The sequence below is a fragment of the Phocoena phocoena genome, chromosome 11 (genome assembly GCF_963924675.1).
Source record: "Phocoena phocoena chromosome 11, mPhoPho1.1, whole genome shotgun sequence".
NCBI lineage: Eukaryota > Metazoa > Chordata > Mammalia > Artiodactyla > Phocoenidae > Phocoena > Phocoena phocoena.
In genome coordinates this window covers 36701104-36715349 of record NC_089229.1, presented here as the reverse complement: position 1 = coordinate 36715349, position 14246 = coordinate 36701104, and the positions used below count along the sequence as shown (strand labels likewise).

General features: G+C 39.4%; 1 protein-coding gene and 1 pseudogene across 1 annotated transcript in view; one reads left to right on the top strand and one right to left on the bottom strand.

Annotated features, from left to right (window-relative positions):
• Positions 1 to 14246, top strand: part of METTL25 (methyltransferase like 25) — a 99514-nt gene that overhangs the window by 775 nt on the left and 84493 nt on the right. The gene's annotated exons all lie outside the window — the stretch shown is intronic.
• On the bottom strand, positions 1764 to 2753 carry LOC136130881 (LIM domain-binding protein 2-like; annotated as a pseudogene).

Genomic DNA, 14246 nt, shown 5'->3' with positions numbered 1-14246 from the left:
CACGGAATCGCGGAGGCCCAGGGCAGGAAAGAGCGGGGTGGGTTGAGGTTCAGATGCCTGAGTGGCTAAAGCCAGGTGCCGGGCAGTGGCAGGTGCGGCCAGGGAAGTAGGCAGAGCCGGATCCCGCGGGGCTCTCTGGGCCTCGGAAGGATACTGGGTTTGAAGTAGGATGAGAAAGCTTTGGGCAATTTAGTCAATATAGTGTCTTAATATACTTTACATTTGAAAAGATAACTGTGATAGTTATTTGAAGAACAGACTAGTGGGGCAAATCTGAGAGGCCAGTTAGAAGGCCATTTCAGTAATACAAGGAAGAGATGAGACGATTGTGGGCTAGGATTGTAGTAGTGAAGACCGGGAATATTTGCTATCTCTTTTGAAAACTGTTTATAAAATATCTACTACTGAAACTTAGATTCTACTGAGGCAAGTACATTTTGGAAGTAGTATGATAAGAAGACACCAGCAGGATCCTGGGATTTCTTCTACTTTGTTTCCAGGCCGTCCCAACCTTGCCCTTGCTGGTGAACTTTATTCACTTGAGCATTCTCTGAAGGCAAAGCACCACTGGCGGGCCTTCCTATGATAGAACTTGGTAAATACTGGTTTCTTTAAAGTCACTGTGTATTGTTGGAAAGTTAGGCACTTTTTTTTTTTTGGTCGTTAACACAGTTTATTATTGGCACACTTAACAGTAAAGCATACATAAAATCCAGCTCTTTTATAATACACGGAGCCACTGTCTTTTCACATATAGAGAAACGCATTAATATGCAAATGGGAAAATAAGTTTTTTTATAAAGTTTCACATAAATACACTGAAATTGCTCCCAAAGAAAAGTCCCCATAAAAGAACCAGGTTAGGGCTTTACAAAATATTATACAGGAAATATACTATGAAAAGAAACAACAGTCAACTCAGGTACAACAAGAAAAACACAAAAGTTTCAGATTTATTAAACTGCCCACAAAATTAATGGATTACATGGCTTGAAAATATTTGGATCAACAGAAATTTTACAAACGCCTACATTCTCAATGGGCCAAGTGCCCTTCTTGACATAAAAATCTGCCTTGGTGCCTTTGATGACAAAAAGACATTTCTTGTTTCAGCACTCGGGCTCGACTGAACCAACTCAGGATGGAGGACCAATTGACATTAGCTCGGCCATAAATTACCCTGCTGGGCCCTCTTAGCTGTTACCTTATGAAAGGAAAGGTGAAGGGGGAAAAGAAGATAAAGGTACATTTAAATTACTTTCCAAAAGTGGATTTTTTTCCTTTTCTTTTTTTACTGAAACAAGTAACTCTCAGATGCAAGTCAAAAAGCAGAAAATATTTTACAATATTAAAAAGTCTATCTGTAGTTGGGTTCGGCATAGAATGAGATCCTGAGCACTGAGGGTTTATTAACAATATGGCATTTGTTGGATGGTTGGGTGGGGCGGGGGGAGTGAAATTAACAAATGTGGTTAAAACCGAGCCAGGAGAAGCCTAGCTTTTGCTCTTATTTTATAATTACGATCACTGTCAGTATCTGTGTTACCTGTGAAGGTCTCCAGGGAGGGGTCATGGAAGTTTATTTGGAATGATCCTCTCAATTAAAAAAAGAAAGAAAGAAACTCAGATCCCTGTGGTTTAGAAATAGTTATTTGCATGGAAAAGTTTTAATGTCTCTTCATTTCTCTGCTGTGAGTAAGGATCTCAAATAGTGATTGTAACTCACAGGGGCTATTGACAGTGGATTCTGGAGCAGGTCAATCTTACTGGGAAGCTTGGGGTGGGGGGTTTTCTGATTTGGTCTCTTGAGTGGTGGGAGGTTGTTTACTGTTCCATGGGCTACTGTTCCCCAGGGCTGGTGAACTGGTGAAGTCTTCCTCATCGTCCATGCCGTTGGCTGCATCATACTGCGTGTTTTCTAATCTAGTGATTAGCCTTTTGTCCTCATCCCCAAACTCCCCTCGCTTCAGAGTTGGCTCTCCTACCACCATCAAATCCTCTGAGGAGGACTGGAAGTGACTCCTTCAGGGCCCCTCAATGCTTCTCCTTAAATTGGCCAGAAGGGGTCACTGCTGTTGAATGACACAGGTCTCCATCCCTCCCAGGGTTGAGGCTGCAGTTCGGGATCGCTCCTAGCCCAGGTACCTGACTGGACAGACTCAGGTTGGCAGCTGGCGTCTTCTTGCCGCCCAGGCTGTTGGCAGTGTTCCCAGTGCTGCTGCTGGTAGAACTTTTTTCTTTTTGTCTGTTTCGTTGTCGGTTGCCTTGTGGGTTCTGGCGGCGCCACCATCCGCTGCCACTTCTGAAACAAGCAGGTCTTCAGGCAGTCTTGTGGACTGAGGTTGTAAGTTTTATGTCTGGACATCAGTTCCTGCATTGGCTCCAGTATTACACACAACCTGAGGTAGTTGACGGTGAAATTTGTTAGCCCCATCCTGATGTTTTTGGACAGCTGATCCAGGACCTGAGGATCTTGTGCATGCATGGCAAGCATGCTTCTTGGGACTAACTCTCTGTATTGTCTAATGGTAAAGTGCCATGTTTTTATTCTCATGAGATCATCAAAGGTGAACTCCAAGGTCAGCCTGCCTTCTGTACACATCTTGGTAAACATGGGCTTCCCGTGCTGGGTGACCATCACACGCTGTCTCAGTCCACCGTGATGGATGAGCTGTGGTAGGATTCTTTTGAGTGTTTGAGAATGTAATACAGGTCAGTATTTAAAACACAGTGGTAAAGTAACGGGGGATGAGGGTCCTACTGATAGCTGCTAGTGTTGGAGGGTCTCCTGCGGAGGCAGGGGTTGGCTGTGGCACACCGTGGGGACAAGGACCCTGGCGGCAGAAGTTCTGGGAAGTACTCCTTGGCGTGAGCCGTCCCAGAGTCTGCCATTAGCCCCACCAAAGAGTCGGGTAGGCTCCAGTGCTGGGTCGCCTCAGGTCAAACAACCAGGCACTTCTTCAGTTTGCTCTCTAAATGCCTAATACCTATGATAACATGGCAACTTAAACTCCAAAAGAGTTTAAGACCATGTCTGTCCTGCTGTATTCCAGCACCTAGTAAAATACCTAGCATGCATAATTAAATACTCAATGAATATTTGTTGAATGAGTTAATGAATGACTCATTCTGGCTTCCAAAAGAGTAAAAGAAACTAATTAAATATGAAGCCCAAGACTTTCATATGGGGTTGACCTAGGCTTCATACAATGGAAGAATTAGATTGTTTACATATCCTAATAATAACAATAATAGGATTAATTGATATTTACTATTTTCCCTGCAGTGTGTTGTTTGTTTGCATATTTTCCCTTTTAATATTTACATTAGTCTGGCAAGATGGGTTCCGTTTTCCCCATTTGTGAAATTGCCAGTTGAGGAGGTAATATACTAGGGGCATAGCTTGTAATGGAGATGCAAGGCTGGGTCATCGGACTCCACAGAGTCTGAGGTCTTTACCACCATGATAAAGGTTTTTCTGGATTATTTAAGATTGAAGTACAAAGGGCATTTATTATCAAAACTGATATTTTGATGACATGGATACATTTCTCATGTTTTGTTTTGTTTTTATTGTTTCCCCTTCAAGAATGTAAGAATTGTTTTGTTCACTGTTGTATCTTTAGTGCCTAGAATGGTGCCTGGTCAGAGTAGGTGGTTGATAAATATTTGACGAATAAATAAATGAATAATGCCACTTATTTGTTCTCTCAGCTAGGAACAAAATACGTCTTTTGAGAAACACAACCAATTTTGTGTCAATTCAACAATAATGGAATCTAGACTAGATTATTCACCTTTGAAATGTCTCTGACCCTGCAGAATTTTATATACAAGATATTCAATTGTACAAATGGTCTGCCACCTCCAATATTAAAAATAATGATTTTTTTTATAATATATGCTTGTAAGGAATATTAATTTTTGTTTATGTAAAGGTTATGTAAATATGGACATTTTCTCCATTACTATATAAAGTCTATTGTTTGTGTCAGAGAAGAGTATTTTTTGCTCTTTGACCAGATTTGTATCATATTAAAGAATTGTTAGTTTCTCTATAAGTATAATTTAGCACTTAATTTTTATACTGTTTAGTCAGACAGGGTACAGATTCCAATTCTACCAGCTCTGTGACCTTGGGGAAGTTTGTTCAGTCATTCGTTCATTCAGGGAACATTTACTTAGTGTCTGCTGTGTGCCAGTACTTATCTAGGAGCTAGGGAAATAGTAAATAAAGCAAATAAAAATCCTTATCTTCACCTTGCTTGCATTCTAGAGGGAATAGAAATAATTTTTTAAAAGTGCCACAGAGAAGAATAAAGTAGCAAAGAGAGGAGTAAATAAGGGGATGGGCAGGAGAAAGATACGTTTGCAATTGTAAATAGGTTGTCCTAGCAAAACTTCATGGAAATAACTCTGGACAAAAAATCTAAATAAGGAGAAAATGGAGTCATGAAGCTATCTGGAGGCAGAGCATTCCAGATAGTGAGAACAGGGAGTGCAGAGGCCCTGATGTGGGAGCAGGCATGGTGTGTTCAAGGAGCAGCAAGGAGACCTGAATGGATTTCCATTAGGGTCTCACAAGGAGTGTGGTTTTCTGCCAGCTTGATATGAGGAGTTACAAATAAACACAGTTCCCAGAGCTGCACTGAGTTAATGCACAGTATGTGAAAGTACACTAGCATATGTTTGGCATAATCATTCGGTATTTTATGAGACCAAGTTGTTTCTGAAAATCCTCAGTGTAGCCATTTCAGTAGATTTCTCTTGCCAGGTGATATTCTGGCCTGGTCAGAGTCCTGAAAGTTTCTTTTCCTCTGTTCATCTAAAAAGAACTAGAGAGAAAACAATATTAATTCTCCACAATTAAAAAGGAAAGATGGTGAAAATAACTGTATTTTAAGGGCATAAATTATGGGTGTTGTGGTTTGAGTTGTGTCCCCCCAAATTCATAATTCGAAGCCAAAAACCCCAATGTGACTATATTTGGAGATAGTCTTTAAAGAGGTAATTAAGGTTAAAAGAGGTCAAAAGGGTGGTGCCCTAATCCAATAAGAAGAGGAAGAAACACCAGAAGGGTGCGCACAGAGGAAAACTATGTGAGGACCCAGTGAGAAGGCAGTTGTCTGCAAGCCAGGGAGAGGGGCTTCACCGGGAACCAGCTAGCTCTGCCAGCACTTCGATTTTGCACTTCCAGTTTCCAGACTGTGACAGATTTCTGTTGTATAAGCCACCCAGCCAGTGGTATTTTGAATGGCATCTTGAGCAGAATAATGCTATGGGCTTTGCAGACTGACTGCCTGGTTCAAGTCCTGGCCTCACCACATACTCGTTTGGTTAGCTTGGGCTACAACTCTTTGTGCCTTAGTTCCTCATCCGTAAAATTGGGATAAATAATTATAGTACCTACTTGATGGGGCAGTCTGCAAGTTATGTGAGTAAATACATGGTAAGGGTTAAGCGGAATGCCTAACAAAGAGCAGTACTTAACCCACGCATTCACTTGACTCACGTTTACTGAGTGCCTTCTACCTACCAGGCCCTGTTCTAGACCCTACTGTTATGATACTGAACACAATAAAATCCCTGCGTATGTGGAGCCTATGTTTTAGTGAAGGTTGATACCCAGAAAACTGTATTTGCGCGCGCACACACACACACACACACACACACACACACACACACTCGTTTTCCAGGAAGGGAAAGTGAAAAATGGTCTATCTGAGGGAAGAGTGTGTCGGGCCAAGTGAATAGCAGGCACCAGGTGGGAACATGCTATGTGTGCTGGGAGCACAGCAGAGCCATCCAGGTGAGATTGATCAGAGATGAGGTTTGAGTAGCGGCCTGAGGCAACTTCATGTGGGACTTGCAAACCATACTGAGGGCTTGGCTTTTACTCTGAGTGGAATGGAATGCTCTTCAAGGACTTCATGAGGGGGTATGCTGTGTGATTTATGTCTCAGAGGGATGACTCCGGCTTCTTTGTGGAGAAGGTGAGGGTGGAGGAGGTGAGGGTGGAAGCAGGAGGACAAGATAAGGCTATTAAAATAGTCCAGGGTGGGCTTCAGGTAATGGCTGCTTGAAGAGGTCAGGCAGTTCCTCCAGCAGGTAACAATGATAAACACTGACCGGATTATTAAAAACTATTGGAAGTTCTGGAAGGTGAGCAAAGGGGGACAGAAATATGAGCAGAGTTTGATGTTGGAAAACTGCTACTGATTGGGAAGAACTGTGAACTCATGACTTTCTTGCTGGGGGTGCTCCAAACCCCCCTAGATCTGGCAGTCTGGAACGACATTCTTCCCAGCTCAAGATGGCCACAACAGAGTTCAGAGATGAGAGCAGATGGAAATTTAAGGAGCACATTCTGGAAGGAGGGCCACAGAAGGGCTGAGATCTAAGATGTGAGTATAAACTCTGGCTAAAACCCTGGATGAAGTATAGACACACACCCCCTCCCAAACACACACACACATGTGCACGTGCGGGCACGGGAGACTAAGAGAATCCAGCAAAAACACTGACGAAACTAGGGGGATCGTGAACCCTTGAAAGACAGAGCTCCTGGCAAGATGTGCAGACTTGCTGCACCTTTGACAGAGTATATTCCCCAAGCTGTGTATACAGCTTGGGTGGCAAAAATCAAAAGCCTGATTGAATTTCTGTATCAATGGGCAGAATTCAGGGCTGGCAGAGTAACTGGAAATTTAGGCTGGGGAGCGTTGGAAACAAATGTAACCACAGAGAGGATGAGCCCCCCAATCTGACTATCAAATCCACCCAAATCTTCATCTGCCTGCTGAACTACACAGGCTCAGGGATACCCTCAGGGGGCAGGCTAATGAGCAACTGAGCAGAGACACCAGCTGCTGCGCACGGAGGGGGAGATAGATTTCAGTCTGAGTCCAAGCAAGTTCACTTCTTAGCAGAATAACAACAAAATCCTTAGAAAAACAAAATAGATCCACTACAATAAATTATCCACAATTCTGCTTTTCAACCAAAAACTACTAGATGTGCAAAGAAACAGGAAAGTATGACTCATACTCAGGAAACTGATTCCAAGTGAGCCCTGATGCTGGATTTAAGTAGCTGTGTTCAGAGAATTAAAAGAAAGTGTGACCCAAGGGGGGAGAAAATGAGTTAATAGGAGCCGATCTTGATTGGGCTCAGATGTTGGATTTAAGTGGCTATCGTAAATATGTTCAAAGAAATAGAAGAAAACAGCCTAAGAATTAAAGGGAAACACAGTATTAATATTAATTATACGACCTCCCTTATAATTGTTTTCATTGGAAGAGTACACACTCATTGACAACTATATTGTTACACACGACCTGTTGCTGATAACACACTGTCACACAGTTTCTGTGGGGTAGGAATTCAGGAACAGATTAATGGATGGACCTGGCTTAGGGTCTCACGGTTTCACGGTCCACTTGCTGGTGGGGCTGCAGTTGCTGAAGTTGGTTGAGGTCGGGGAACTTGCCCCCACAATGTCTCACTCACATAGGCGGGTAGTTGGTGCTGCCTGTTGGCACAGGGCCTCAGTTTCTCACCATGTGAGCCTCTGTGGGGCTCCTTTCATGAAGGCCGTTGTGTTTGCACGATGTTCTTGTTTTTGTCTGTGCTCAGTCATGGTTGTGGACTTCGCATGGTCACAGACTTGGTCTGATATTGGTGTACTACTGTAAACGCTTTCATGTTTAATAGGGAAGAGTGTGGTCTGTATGCCAGCGCCAGCTCCACCCCAGCTATAAGCTGTCACAGCTGATTGTTATTGTTGTTATTTTTTTCCTTTTTCACAAGTGTATTACCTATCTTACAAAGTTGTAGTAAAGCTGAAAAATGATGTAATGCGGCTCCTAACATAGAACTGGGAATATAGCATGGATTCAACAAGTTGTGGCTAATCAATGATGAGGGTTGTGGTAATGATGATGTTGGTGGTGATGGTGTAATTAGGTCTTTCTTTCCTTGGAAAAAATAAATTGTCAAGAACTTCTGGAAATGTATGTGCTCCTATAATACCCCATATACTCTCCCATATCAACACAGGTCATCCTGTTGTCATCGTCCACTGGCTTGTCCCTATCTGCAGCTAGATTATAAACTCTCTAAAAACAAAAGTACAGTGTTTGCCTTTTTCAGTTTTGTGTTCTTAGCACATTGAACAGTTTCTGCCATATAGATGAGTAAATTATTCTTGAAGATCGAAGTGAAGCATAGATCTATAAAGAATGTTATTGAAGGTACCCGTGGAAATATGGTACTGAACTAGTGTGGTTTCTGTCCATATTATGTTTGTCATCATTGTTTTTGTATGACTCGATACAACTCATAGGTTTAACTTAATTTGCTATTCTTTTCCTGTGTGAAAATGCAGTACTTCATTCAGTACATTGAAAATTACAGAAAGATACCATGAGAATCTGGAGATAAAATCAAGGCAGGCATCATTTCAGGCTAAAATTTCTGAAAGTTTATCACATATATGTGTGAGATTAACCATCTGCAGAAAAAAGCCAGTAGTGATAGCTTCTAAATACTTTACTGATAAAACAGTCTCCTATATCTCCTCTGAAGGATTAAGATTTTGTTTTCCCCACTTCAAGGGACCTAGGCTGTGTCCTTAGGAAGTAATGACTACATATATAAATCTGTAACATTCTCAAGTGAATTATCTTTTGGTCTTCAGGAGTTAATTGGTCTTCATAAGTATAGAAAAATCTTCCAAAAGGCAAATCGGAAGAGATTCTGAGTTAGGATAGCCAAAATACTTTATGAAACCAACATAGATCATGACTACACAGGCCACTCAAACAACTACCCAGCTTGATTAAAATTTTCTTTAAGAATATCTGGCTTTATTTGTTCTAGTTGTAATTCTAAAATTAGGAGATAGTGTCTCATCAAATGAGTGATATGGGTTATCTCAATGTAAAGTAATAAGTTTATAAAGTCAGTTTCTTATAACTTTGCTTAGAATCAGTTGTGGAAAACCTATTCAGCTCTCAGGAAATCCAGGTTTCTGTGCCTGCAAAGCCATCCTCTGTGACTTTGCCAAAGCCCAGGGCTGCTCTAAGACTCTTTCAAAGCCTCCAGGGCCTCTCTGGACTCTCTTCTTTCAGCTTCTTGAGGCCCATATGCTACTTCTCCTGTTTCTTGTTATCGCAACTTACATGATCCTTACCAGGATTGGGTGCTGAATAAATGTTTAGAATTGGTTCCTTTTGGTGAGCATCTGCATAATTAATTTACTATCATTTTAATTGAACAACACAGGAAGTTTTTGCCTATGATAGATTATTTTGTTGTGGTTTCTCTTCAAGTATTTTTATTGCATCTCAATAAATTAAATTGCTTCTTGGCCATTCTAAGTATTTTTTCCTTGGTGGTGGTGATGGTGGTGATTATGGTGCATTGAAATTGTGCTCACATTTAATTTGAAACACATGAAGCCAGAAAGCATGTTGGAAATAGAAAGTGAGAACAACAGAGAAATAATTAGTGTCGTCTGTTTTACTCTGTCGTATTTAACTTTTATCCTTTCACTTTCCATATGTATTTTCCTGAACTCTATTTTCCCTTTTTATATTTTTCTGGGTCTTTTTAGCAGACCTCAAGTGTGGAAATAATTTCATACAACAAAAAGATAGTGGCAACTGTCAGCCCAGTTCCTGGGTTGCTGCTGTAATTATGGGTAAGGGTGACAAAAATGCAAACAAATCTTTGGGAACTCAGGATAATTTGTCATCATATTTTATTTATTTGATATATATAAAGTGCTTTCCGATTGTTCCTTTTAGGTAGGGCCATTTAGAACTTGAATTTATATTCTAGTTTTTAATGGTTACCCCCCCAACTTCTGATTTCCCCCATATCATTCAATTATTAAGAAGTTTAGTAAAACAAAGTTCATGAAGGTTCCTCTTATCTATGGCAATTTTTTCCCTCATTCTACTTAAATTATGCTTATATTTAGCCAATCAGAATAAATGTGTCTTCTGTTTTTTTAGATATTCACTTTTATGTTGCTTGGTACTTTAAATTATTTATTTATTTTTGTTAGACGGGCATTATCTAAAAAACTCAGACTAGTAACTTAGACCATCAACAATAAGAGAGGATCTGTTTAGTACTAAAAATACTGGAGAGAAAAGTGTTATCTTTTCAAAGTTAGATTAATCTTAAAACTATGAAAGTTATATTAAGAATTAATAGCTATCTACCAATGAGTAAAAGAATAATGTTATGTTGTTTTAAATATTTAAAATGATCTCTAGAAGCCAGAGAAAAAATACTTAGTTGAATTGTCTGTTATAATATTAACATTGGGTAAAGTAAAAATTGAGGAAGAGTAAAAGATAGTGATTCTTAATGTCTTAGGTCACAAATCCCATTAAAAGGCTAATTCAAATGAACACTATCATACCTCTTCTTTAAAAAGAGGCATATATGCTCACACATAGATGTAAAACTTTACAGATAGCTTTTGGTGATTCATAAGCTTCTTTAGCTCTTAGACCTCAGGATAAGAACCGCTGGTTGAAAGCATTATTAGTATTACAAAGCTCTTTGACTTCATCTTGCTTTAGACCAGCACTTGTACTCATTCTTCTTTTTCTCCTCATCGCTTTTTGTTCCTTATTATGATATATATTTTCAAACATTTCTTTAACTAATCTTTATGAAGTTCTGGAACTTCCCTTGTGAGGGGAACTGCATTTCCGATATAGCTGCAGAGTATTAGACTGGTATCTTTAGGCAATACCAATAACAATTACTGAAAATGAATTCTTCCCTCTTTCTTGATCATTAAAATCAGAGTGGCGAATGTAAGGTTTAGGTGGACATTTTATTTGTTTTTTCTCTATTGCAGTCACCTTAAATAATGGTCCCTAAAGAATAAAATGGATCTGGTTTTTATGAATTGTACACATCATTTACAAAAATTAAACAAGTAAAGAGCGAGATCGGAGCAAGATCTGCTGGAGGTATGGTAGGAATTAGAGAAAGTGTATATTTAATGCAAATTCCTCTTGCAGGTTCCTTTTACTTGGCACATGATTATAACTGAATTCAGTTGAGTAGAATAGACACACATCTATTTTGTGTTAATGTTGAAATGTAAGTAATGGAGTTTAGAATAAGAATAGCAGATGAAATTTAACTCAAGTTAATGAAACGTACAATGGAAAGAAGTACAATTTTTTTTTTTTTTTTTTTTGGCGGTACGCGGGCCTCTCACTGTTGTGGCCTCTCCCGTTGCGGAGCACAGGCTCCGGACGCGCAGGCTCAGCGGCCATGGCTCACGCGCCCAGCCGCTCCGCGGCATGTGGGATCCTCCCGGACCGGGGCACGAACCCTGTCCCCTGCATCGGCAGGCGGACTCTCAACCACTGCGCCACCAGGGAAGCCCAAGAAGTACAATTTTAAGAGACAGGTGTGACTTAATTTTACTCTCTCAAAATCCCTTATTAGTAATTTAATTTTACTTACAATTACTGTTTATCTGGGACAAAAAGTCCTTTATTTTTCCTGCCTCGATAATAAACAAACTGTAAAGTCTTTTTTTATTCTTGAAAGCCTGGAAGTCTAGGCCCAAGTCAATGTGTATAGAAAGGAAATACTGGTCTTCTGAGTAAGAGATCAATGGCAGCGTTAGTTACTAAGATACTGCCATCCTTGAGGCACTGTGGGGCAGTGAAGCCTGCCATGGTGTTCAGAAAATGGCAGCGAAAATAGGAAATGAGGTCTCTGAGGTGGGAACAAGAGAAGAACAAAGAGATTGATTTCATAGCACTTACTTACTGAAATAGGTTCGTTTTTATTCTTTACAATTATAAAGCAATTTTTAAAGTTTTAGAATCTAAACTTTATTTTGTATTTTGCTAACAAAATCATATTTGGTTTATTAAATTGAATTTATTTTTCAGAAAATGTTTTCAAATATTTAATTTATTCTTCAGTGCTTCTAATTTTAAATGGAGTTTGAAGTTGTGGAATTTCTAGTAATCTATCTCTTGGTTTTGGTTATTTTCTGAAAATAGAGACTTCTGATGTAGGAAATTAAAACACTGTGGTAAAGCAGACTTGAAACTATATTAGGTCTTTAAGGCATAGTCAGGATTATAATCTATCTACTGAATTTCACTTCAAATTTAGTAAGAAATATCATTGGTAATAAAATTTCTCCCTTGAGCTTTCAAGCTGATTCTAGGACATGGTGTCCACTGCTAACCACTGGGCTCCCAAACACTGAGAAATTCTTGCTTTCAACCTACTTACACTGTAGAACCCAGTGCTGGCTGTTGGACTTGCACGTTGTGTCTCAAGTTGCAGCTTACCTGTCCCTAGTCATGCTTTCATTCTAACAATGGAGGGCTTGCATCCAACTTCCAGAGCCCAAACTTCCTTTCTCCCAGCAGGCCCCGTGTTTAGAAACTGAATGTTTGTATTGATCATTGTTTCAAGTTCTTCTCTAGTAGCCTATATGTTATTCTGGGCCTAAATATTTGAGTATTTTCTGCCCCACATTCTTCCAACAAAGTCCCAAGTGCTGTGTTAGGACACTCAGTTACTTAATTCGGATTTTGTGCTTTGGGAGTTGCCTACTATATTCTAGGCACTGTTTTAGGATGGTGTGTGTGTGTGTGAGGGTGTGTGTGTAATTAAATACTTACATGTATATATGTATATGTACATATTTAAATATACGCCTATGTGCATATATATGTGTACTCCTTAAAATACTGTAAAGGAGATATTTGCCCCCACTTAATAGATGAAGATATCAAGTCTTAGAGCAGATAAATAGATTGCTCATGGCCACAGAGGGAGAGGCAGTCTGAGAACCAGAATTCAGACCTAGTTCTTGTTGATTCATTTACCCATTCATTCATTGAGTATGTGCTATGACAAGCATCATTCTAGGTTCTCAGGATACAGCAGTAAACAAAAATATGTCCTCTTGCATGTTACTTACTATGTCAGATGGTGATAAGTGCTATAAAACATTGATACAGGATCAGTGAGGAATGAGAGTTGAGCGAGGTTGCAGTTTTAAATAGGGTTGTCAGAGAAGTTTTCACTGAGATGGTGACATTTGATTAAAGACCTAAAGGAAGTGAGAGAGAGAACCATGAAACTATCTGAGAGAAGATGGTATCAGACAGAGGAAAAAACAAGTGCAAAGACCTGAGTAAGCGCATCCCACGTGGCATCTCAAAAGAATTCTAACTGGGAATTGCTGAGCCCTCTGGAATCCACACTGAACATTCGTGACCCACATGCCTTGTAAGTGATAAGACACTGTATCCCGTAGATGAATCATGAGTTGTTAACAAATTAGCTTTATCAGGTTCAGTTATTACCTTGCACATCGTAGGCATCCCAGAATTGTTTATTTTTTAACAAGTTTATTTTTTATATACCAAATCAATTTTCTAAACTTCTGTTTCTTTGTATGATATTTTTATTTTCCTTCAAATTAAACTATGAAAAGGGTTTGTTAGAGTAGTAGTAGTGTGGTTAGATTTTCCTGTTTTTATATTTAATTTGATTTCTATAAAAACTTAGTTAATGTGAAAATGCTTTTGAAATGGTTCCGTGTAATGGAACATTCAGTGTAATGTTAATATTGGCACAATAAGGATATGCATATCAATTTTTGTTAATTATATCATTCTTTCTAAGAGCATGGTTTCCATGTTGAGATAACATTCATATGCAGCCATAAATAATGTTGGAGCTTATGCACAAAGTTTCCTAGCACATAATGGAGTAATATAAATTGACTTATTTTAAAAAGCAACAGTATATATTCTGTTTCTTCCTTAAATAGATTATACGGTTATGGATATACTTAAACATTCATAAAATTTAATATATCCTATATATAATTTTCATAGTTCAGCAAGACAGCTTTAACTTTTGACTGAAGTCTACTAAACAAGTATAAAAGATTGAAGCCTAAAGTCAACTGTTGGTAGAAGCCAAAGCCTTAAAATGTATAATTAAACCTGCATTGAATATAAGTAGGTTTCCATTTTAGAAAACATGTTCAATTCAGCTCAACCAACACTTACTGAGCATTCTGCTATGGGAGTTCTATTGATAAGGAAAAAAATCACTACTGCGGTAACACTGGTGGTACTAATAGAGTTTGAACCGCGGCGGTGATGGGGGGGAGGGGGGTCCCAAATGAAAGACATTTTTACATTAGGTTTAATGGGTGACTGGAT